A 10,380-nucleotide genomic window follows, 5' to 3' on the forward strand; every position below is an offset into this window, starting at 1 on the left:
CAGGGTGCGTGGGAGTAAAAAAAACTTGGAAAAACCTTTAGTCGCGGTTGGGGACACCAACCGCGACTAAAAGTACCCTTTAGTCGCGGTTGGTGTCCCCAACCGCGACTAAAGGTTTTTCCACCGGCTGCATCCTTCCATAGCCCTTTAGTCCCGGTTGGTGTTACCAACCGCGACTAAAGGGGTACCCTTTCGTCGCGGATGGAGCATTAATCGCGGGTCGCCTCCCGAACCGCGACTAAAGCCCCCTTTAGTCGCGGTTCGAATATTTCCGGGACTAATGGGGGTGGACGGAAGCCTCTTTTTCTACTAGTGGCCGCCAGCTTGCCGCCGCTACTCCTCCTCAGCATCCTTGGATCGGACGGAGTCCCTCTGGGGAAGTTGACAAACCTCAGCTCCAAGGAGCCTCCACCCTGCACCGCCCACGCCATCGCCTTGTCTCGCATCATCCACACCTCCAGAAGCTTCAAGCGCCCGGATCCGCTGCTCCACGGACTCCGGCGAGGGAAAGGCACGCACGGCAACTCCAGGGAGCTGCGAGCATGCAGAGGGCGGCAGATCCGCGCCGGAGCCCCTCAGAGCATCGACACCGAGGAGGAAGACCTCCTCCCCAAAACGCCACACCGGCCACGTCACTGACCCCCCAACGCCGCCAGCAGAAGGCCTACTCAAACCTACACTATATACACGACGAGATCCGGGGTTCCCCCACCCTCTCGCCGCCGGAGCGGCCGACGGAGGTAAGGGGAACCAACGAATCGCCGGCGGCGAGGTGGTTTGACCGGGCAGTTTCAGAAAATCGCCTCTCCGACACTGTAGCGGGGGGAGAGAGTCCAAGGTCTATGTTGTGCTTAACTAAACATGTTCATCTTAATCTCGTATAATCTATCCAACGGTTTTTTGATTTGAGATAAGCTCTACATGAAAAAGATTCATCTCGAATTTGTGATTCCATTCCCATGCCGGTTCCTAATTTCGTTGAGTTTATGAAGTTCTATTTCGTGTTTATATTTCGAGCTTTTTTGAATATTTTTTCCCAAATTCATCGTACATCGTCGATCGTTTGAATTTTTCTTCGAGGAGTAGCTTCTCTCACCGTTTTATGCAGCTTTCATGCCGTATGTTTTCGGCTATGCATTTTATAGACGAGTAGAACTACATCTTCATATGGTGTTTTAGAAAAATGTAGAACTACTCTCATAGATTCTGGAAAATTGTTGCAAATGGATGTTACATGCATAGAAAAACTGCTACATGTAAAACCCTTTTGCTACATGATACGCGCGAAAGTTGCTTCGAAGATGACAGATTTTTTTTTTTTTCAGTTTCCTGCCGACCAGACGCCTGGCACTTGCCTTAAAGCATATAATTTAGACCATCAAAATTAATAGATGTCCAACCAAGATCTTGGACGAACCTTGTTTCAAGTTCGGACGGTCCTTTCCGGTGTCATAGAAATAGTTATACCTAGATCGACTGAAATAGCAGGCAAAAATTATCATCGTGCAGACTGCAGAGCTCACTGGCCGAGCCGAGAAGAAGTAGAAAACGTGGCTCTTACGGCAATGCATTTTACGTGCCTCTGACCTGCATTGGCCAATATTCCAATAATACGGCACCGTCGGAACTGCTATGTTCATTTGACACTTTTCTCGTGCAATCCGATGGAACTAGCTGACGGCAGCAGGCACACGACACGAAAGGATAAGTGAAAAAGACGTGATTTTTTATGTAAGATGGAAACCACACCATTTTCCTCGTCTGCTCGAATGTTCGATGATGCGGTGCCTGAACAAGAGCAGACCGGAGGAGACATCATAGAGCTCTTTACGAGTGCGTGATGCTGTCATTGACTCATTGGTGGACTCTCAGAGATTTGGTCGTGCACTAGCCCATTGACGGCTCAATCGACCGCTCTAAGTGAGGCAGATGAGCGAAGCAGCTATCGCCAGCACAGGACCAAAGCGTGCTGAGTTACTTAATATGTGCCTGATTTTGTTTTGTACTCCATCCGTGTTACAAAACTTGTCTGAAACTTGATTAAATTGAAACATATCTATATCGTAGATATCATCAAGATACATCTAAATTTTAACAAATTTATGATAATCTTCTATTATCTATCTATACCTACCTACTAATAAAGGAAGTAAGGTTTCTCCCCAGAATTTTCGTACGTTTTTGTAATACCCCTAATGTTCTGTGAAAATTACTACCGCTGCCACCGCTGAAGTCAAAAGAAAAAACCAAACCCGCTACCTATGTGACGAGAGAAAAAACACGAGGAGGAAGCTCCGCCACGACGGGAGGCCATGGGAGGACGTCGCGAGATCGAGACGCGCACTCAAGCAGATCCAATCGAATCCTTCCCGATTTCGTGCTGCCGGAGTCCATCCGGGGCATTACGGGATGCCCAGTACTCCAGGCAGGCTGAGGGCCCGGGGATGGAGGCGGCCAGCGGCCTCACGCGTGCGCCGAGCTTGGCGATGGAGGGAGGCGTGGAGGAGCACGGCGGAGGTTGGAGGCAGTCCATGTCGAAGACTTCTGTGAGAGCCGAGGTCAGAGGACGGCCGGCGGGCTCAACCGCCGCCGCCACAACACGCGCGTGGTGGAGGTGACCTAGGTCGGCGAAGGGGGCAGACGAGCTTGGGGGCGACGAAGTTGTTGCCGGTGTGGAGCTGCCGGCGGTCTCGCGAGCGATGCTGCTCCTGTGAGTGCATGGCTTTTGCTGCAAGATCTGGACCGTGGTCTCGCGTGCGTTGGCGCTGAGGCGCCCTCCGGCCAGGACAAATTCAGTACAGGCTACAGGCTGAGTTCAGATGGAGCGGAGCTATCTAATGTGAATTGATGGCCAGCTCCCTCTGCTTGTCCTGCCACCACAACGTCAATCCACCATCGACTGGGCCTGATGGTGTTGCATACTACTGTACTTAATATCTTGAGAAATTAGTGTCGGGATTTCAAGTAGGAGTACATGCGATGGATTGGATAATTTTGCCTCCTACTCTGTGATTTTTATCAACATAGTTGTCTGGTGAATTTGTGGCCTTGTTAGGTGCGAGATTTGTGTGCTGGATGCCACTGGCTAGCTAGGTGTTTGTGGACTTTGGAATTGCCCAATTGCTATGTCAGACTACATATATTCTTGAAAGGACAATGGTCAGAAGTGTACAGCTGCACTAGCTACCCGAGATGGCTCTTATGGACGTCTAAGCTCACGTATACGACTTAAAGCTTAATTGCTCGATATTGCATCTTGGTGCTACAGGAAAACAAACAGAACAAGAACTGGATGCTGGACAAACAACTGAAGACGGTCACACAAAGCTACAAGTCGTCTTGCAAAAGAATACCTTCAGACTTGTGAATGTTCATATGTTTACATAGTACAACAAATATAAATTGGAAGGGTAAATAGGATTTCTTATATAGGTCAACTGGATTTCTCAGCCAAAATTAGAAATCCAAAATTTTGTATGAAACATATGCGCGCAGCTGAATATTTCAATGTGACTTTCTACATAGCTTTACTTGTTCGGATTCAATTTGTAAGATGCAAATTTCAGGGGCCACATCCATCCGGTTTTTTATGATGGCAATCGCATCCCCTGATGGTGCCTTTCAGCTACGTGCTTTCTATATTTGAATGTACCGTACAAAAGAATTGTTATCTATGAGCTTGATCTTTACAACAGAAGATCGGGACTTTGCCTTCTTGGTTCTAACATTATATTATTTAAGTCAGTGTTGTTATATAAACATGATACAAACAAAAAGATTGGAAAACAGGCGCAAAGCTTTTCCTTTTTTTTTGGCAGAAATGCTTTGTTGTACTATATAACAAGGAAACTAAATGTGATGTGAAAGCTAACATAATTTAAAAGATCTAAAACAAATGAAAAAACAATAACATGTTGGTTCAAGTTCTATGAGCATTGTATTGTTTATTGTAACCCGGTGCAACGCACGGACATTTTTACTAGTACCTATAATAATAATAATAAAGCAAAAAGGGGTTCCGTCGTCCGTCATTGGAACTGCCCCTAAAGTTGATGAAGTTTACCCACAGTGCCACCTATAAGTTAAATAACGCTTCGTTTTTCCGTATGTCTTCTTTTTGTCTCTCCGTTCCGCGGCTCGCGTCACACGCGGGCAAAGGGGATGGAGACCATCCACAGACGGGGATCGAGGTGGATTCACCGGCCGGGCGGAGGCCGTGGCGTTCATCGGCGGGAAGGCGGCTGGCATCTAGCTCCACTCCGGCGACCCGCGCGAGCAGCAGCAACGCCTTAGCCAGATCTGGGCCGGCGGAGTACGAGACCCCTCTTCCAAATGTCGACGCCCGACGCAGTGGAGGTCAGACGAATCCATCTCATGCGATTACACGCACAGATTAATCCTAATTTTGCTTCTCAATTCAACAGTGCGTCTTCCAGAATTGCGCCTACTCGGAGCTGCCGCACCGGCAAGGAACTGATACCATCGTTGGTAGAGATCGATTGGTGGGAGCAGCTGGAGCATAACTGTTGTGTGAGGGCGACGGACACTCGTACGCACGATGGAGAATAGAAAGGATATAGTGAGATCCAGTTTATGGCCTCCTTGAGAAATATAAGCATCGGTGACGTGCTAAACGACAATAAAGATAGTATTAGACAAGGATATTAGAGCATCTCCACCGACGCTCCGGCTCCGATAGTGTTTTTGGGGTCGGCAGCGAAAATAGACCCACACCGGCGTGCCCCAAATAGCGTCGACGATTTTTCGAGCCCAATAGAAGCGCCGGCAACCCCGTGACGGCTCCTTTGCGAAGGGCGTGAATCGGGGCGCCGGCGCCTCGCGGCACGACGGTTTTCGCGGTTGGGGGCACCTTGTCAGCGAGAGGATGCGACGGTTCGCATCGGCCGCAATGCGGGAAGGTTTTTAATCGGCGTTTAATGGTCTCCCGCGCGGAAAACGAGGCGGCGACAAGGGCAGCGACTGGCCACGCGGCGTCCACTCGCCAACGCCGGCGTAAATGCAGGTAGTTGGCACCCCTATTTAGTACGTACGCCATCCACCGCTGCGGTGCTATCCTCTCATCTCCACCACCACCGCCGCGCCAGTCTCTCCTCTCCACCTCAAAAATGTCGTGCCATCTTAAGACGACGTACTACATGCTTGGCCTCAGCGGCCCCACGCTGCCTGCGGCGCCTCCACCACCACTGCAGCTGGAGCTACAGCCCGACATGGACTACAGCTCCGACGATGCATTGGACCCATGGTTCGCGGTGTGGCATGAGGTCTGCGTCGTAGACGCAGAAGCTGAGGCGGCGGAGGAGGTGGCGGAGTAGGGCGAGCAGCCGCAGGCCCCCGCCGGCCCAGAGCAGCGGCGATCCCGGCGTCGTTGAACGCGCAGCGCTTCCGGAGGTTGAAGGAGGAGGAGCGGGAGTTCGTCAACGACGCGAACCTCGAGCACGCCCTCGAGATCTTGCGCTAGCAAGCGTCCACGGAGGAGGCGGGACGCCTCCTCATGGTGGTTGAGCGACAGGAGCTCATCGAGTTGAACGCTCATCGCCATGACGAGGGGTTTGCCCGCGAGCAAGCGAGGCGCGCCGAGAATGAGGCTTCTCGGCAAAGGCTTGCAGCGCGGACCCAGCGCTGCTGGCAAGTTCGTGCGACGCCGGCCGCCATGCTCCACCGCCAGATGCGCGAAGCAAGGGCCGAGAGGTGGGCACGGACGCAGGCGGCAAAGGGGAAGAACGACGGCGAGGCAGGCCCGTCGCGCGCGCCAACCGACAGCAAGTAGATTAGGGTGAAGTTTAAGTTGTATTTAGGTTTAAATTCGAGTAATTTTTTTATAAATTTTGTATGAATTTCGTATGAATTCTGATTTTAAATGTCATTCCAAGTTCCAAACCCTATCGGAGCTGGCGTATGGGGGGCGCCGGTGTGGGAGCAGCATCCCCAAATAGTTGTTTCTCTGCCGGCGAACCTCATACGACAGTGCCAGCGCCCCTGCCGGCGCCTATTTGGGGACCGTCGTTGGAAATGCTCTTAGCAAACTATTAAATCCGAAAAGAGTGTCAGAAGCCATAGTATAATTACATTTTACAATTACTCCCTTCTAGATCTAATTTAATCAAAAGAAGCACAACCAAAAAAAACCTTATGTTTGACGATGGGCTCTTGTTGTCGAGGCGCTTGAGGACAAAGTCCGCGATCTCCTTAACAATGCTGGCGTCGGAGGCGCGAAGCAGCTCGTAGATCTCCTTGAGCTTCTAGATGGGGGACGACCTTGTCGTCCTCCGCAGTGACGCCATCCACCATCTGTGACCGCCAGTAGGACTCCACTGTCCGCCGGCTATGATCCATGGCTCTCCTCGACCGGAGGTGGTGGAAACCCTAAGGGGAGAAGGGCTACCGCCGTGGCAACGTGCCACCATTGGGGTAGAGGTCGAGATCTAAGAGCGGGGTAGAGATCAAGATTTGAGAGTGAGGTAGGATGCGTGACCCGCGCGGCACGGACGGAAGCTCTACCTCTGGTTCATTGGCTAAGGGAGTGCAGGTCAAACGTAAAAAAACTTGAGGGTATGTTTGTAAAATTGCCCTTTCGACAATCTTTCCTGATCAGAGGGGCCGATGGAGTACAAGATATTCGATACTAATAAACATGTTATATTTATGTAAGGCTGTCCATAGGGAGGAAGATGTAATTTCGGAATTCTTTTTGTACTTCTAATTAAGTAGCAACGTCCACCTTTATGAAAATTGGTCATGTTTAGTCTCCGTGGCATATGTATTTTTACTTCTGCGTCACAAGCGCTGCATGAGACCGCTGTATGTCAAAAAGTTTCGTCCCGCAAATGAAGTTTATAGCTACGGGCGTTACGCTGCGTAAAGTCTGAATCGATTTTTGTGAAAATGGTGGCATGACAAATGCCTACAAAGAACAGCCATTTTTGACGCTAGCACGACACGACAAGAAAAATAATTGTGATTTTTCATGGTAGTTGCGTCAGCATTTAGAATGTTACGTCACATCAAGAAAAAAAACTAAATTTAATTAACTAAATTGTTTGTGGCTGAAAAGGTATTTAAATAAAATCAATCCATAGCATGATGAGTTTTTGTTTACATTGTGACCTGTTGTGTAGTGAGACATAGATAGCTCACATTGAAAACCAACATACTTCTAAAATAATTATACAGTCAAAATCAGTATATACTTTAAATTTAAAATGTTTAATTAGTTTATACCCGGCGCAACGCACGGGCACTTTTGCTAGTATACTAAAAGCAAAATGCGGATGTATAATAGAAGAACCACGTTAATCCACATCATCTAGATTATTATGATAGTTAGATCTAAAATTTACGGCTAGGATTTAATGAACAAATATTAGTTACGTAACCTATCAGGTACCAGTTGACACGTAACCTGCCTCCACGTTCTTATCCACCTACATAGTTTGCCTTTTTTTAATGGACCCAATGATGATAGGAGATATGTTATTTGGTTTTCCTTTCTTTTTAAACGGATGCATGCCTGCATAATCTGGAGTTTTATCTTTGCACGCTATCATCAGATTATTATTTTTTTAACAAAGCTAGCTTAAAAAACCACGGTTCAAGATGTACTACATAGGGCTTGATGTATCAAAATAAGTTGCACTTATACGATATAATCGTTTATATATACATGTAAATCTCCTGGCTGATACATTCTCCTAGCGAAGGCAATTGAGTTATACTCCCTCCAGTCTAGAAAAAGTGCCGAAAGTGGTCATTTTACAAAACAGTCCTCTAATTTATTTCACCCCACAGTCAACTATCTCCACACCGCACTCGCACATCTCCGACCACACGACCTCGTTGCAGTCCACATGGGCGGCGACCTCGCCGACGCTGGCCGGAGATCCCACAACACCGGCCGGAGTTCCTCTTCCTCGAGCCATCCAACACCAAGCCTCCCTCCTCACGCACGCAAGGTCCGAGCTCAAGACCCTCCTCAACTGCTCAGAGCGACCATCCCTCGCCTTCGCTCGCCGGCAATTATATTTATATTTATAGTTAATCTACAACTTATGACTAAAATTTAACAAGTCTAATTTAACACCGTGAGCGGTCCACTTTTTAAAATTATGAAACGAAACTGCCATTCTGGATTAGCGTACAAAAAAGGTGACAGAAATTATGGAAGATACTTCCAACGTGATAAAAGATGATTTACAAAGAGGTATCACATTTGGACTCAACTCCAACCAAAAAATGCACTCCCTCCGATCTGGAAAAAATGTCGGATCCATTATTACAATGTCATTTTACAAAATAATCCTTGTAGTAATCTAAAACTGACTAAAACCGCCGCAAGATCTGGATCCGCCGCTCCAGGTCATCGGAGGAGGAGATGTAGGCCGTCCAAGAGGGCAAGGGGCGCGACCTGCTGCTCCATGCAAGGGCACCGCCGGGTCCCGGGGCCGGCGAGCGGCTGAACAGGGAGGCGAGAGGGGGTCGCGACCTGCTGCTCCACACGAGGGCGCTGCCGAGTCCAGGGAATACCTGCCGGCGAGCGAAGGCGAGGGATGGTCGCTCTGAGCAGTTGAGGAGGGTCTTGAGCTCGGACCTTGCGTGCGTGAGGAGGGAGGCTTGGTGTTGGATGGCTCGAGGAAGAGGAACTCCGGCCGGTGTTGTGGGATCTCCGGCCAGCGTCGGCGAGGTCGCCGCCCATGTGGACTGATCTGGAAAAAATGTCGGATCCATTATTACAATGTCATTTTACAAAATAATCCTTGTAGTAATCTAAAACTGACTAAAACCGCCGCAAGATCTGGATCCGCCGCTCCGGTTCATCGGAGGAGGAGATGTAGGCCGTCCAAGAGGGCAAGGGGCGCGACCTGCTGCTCCATGCAAGGGCACCGCCGGGTCCCGGGGCCGGCGAGCGGCTGAACAGGGAGGCGAGAGGGGGTCGCGACCTGCTGCTCCACACGAGGGCGCTGCCGAGTCCAGGGAATACCTGCCGGCGAGCGAAGGCGAGGGATGGTCGCTTCCGAGCGGTTGAGGAGGGTCTTGAGCTCGGACCTTGCGTGCGTGAGGAGGGAGGCTTGGTGTTGGATGGCTCGAGGAAGAGGAACTCCGGCCGGTGTTGTGGGATCTCCGGCCAGCGTCGGCGAGGTCGCCGCCCATGTGGACTGCAACGAGGTCGTGTGGTCGGAGATGTGCGAGTGCGGTGTGGAGATAGTTGACTGTGGGGTGAAATAAATTAGAGGACTGTTTTGTAAAATGACCACTTTCGGCACTTTTTCTAGACCGGAGGGAGTAGAACTCAATTGCCTTCGCTAGGAGAATATATCAGCCAGGAGATTTACATGTATATATAAACGATTATATCGTATAAGTGCAACTTATTTTGATACATCAAGCTTATTTTTTTAAGGAAACATGTGAAGATAATAAAGCTAGCCGCCCCATATCGGTAGAGTTTCTCCACAAAAAATAAAACGTTTGGGAGAGTTTATTACTAATAGGTATATGGAAGTATATTCTGATTGGCTACGTTGGTGTACAGAAGTAGAAAGCTTCAAATTAAGTTCATCGGTAGAGGCTTTCTATAATCTTTTTTCGATAAGGGGCGCTTTATTACTTATAAGGTTTTAAGTAATACACCCAGCCTCTGCATAACTAGGATGCACACAGCCGTTTAAAAGGTCCACAAATCATCGACGAAAAGATACATAGAGTGATATAAAAAAAAGGCCAACTACTATGACGCTCCGTTGGCTTCAATCCTCCGATTATGCAGCCACCCATGTTGGGAAATAAACTCCGTGGCCGTGTTCTCCAATCGTGTAGACACCTCCATAAAGAGGTCGCGATCCGCCAAATGCTGAAGTGGCGACCATGAACGGAGCAAAGCCGTACATCGGTAGATTACCTGCATAAGAGAGGAAGATTTGTCATTAAAAACCTTGTCGTTTCTACATAGCCAAAGCGACCAAACAATCGCAATCGCTCCCACTCTGATAATTGTTTTGTACCTAGAATCCACCCCATTTAGCCAATTGCCAAAAATGTTTGCAATGCTACGAGGGGGATATAAGGTAGAACCTATCTGAATGATTGACCATATAGATCGGGCAACTCGACAGTTGAAGAAAAGGTGTTTTATTGTCTCATCTTCGTGACAGAACACACATTTCGTACAACCTTGCCAGTTGCGCTTTACAAGGTTATCTTTAGTAAGAATCACACCTCGACGAAGATACCATGCAAAAACTTTAGTTTTGAGTGGTATCTTCATCTTCCAAATGTATTTATTATTTAGTACCGGTTGTGAAGAGAGACATAATGCTTTGTACATGGAATTGACCGAAAATTTTCCATTTTTGGTGAGACTCCAAC

The sequence above is a fragment of the Lolium perenne genome, chromosome 1, assembly GCF_019359855.2.
Source record: "Lolium perenne isolate Kyuss_39 chromosome 1, Kyuss_2.0, whole genome shotgun sequence".
Lineage (NCBI taxonomy): Eukaryota > Viridiplantae > Streptophyta > Magnoliopsida > Poales > Poaceae > Lolium > Lolium perenne.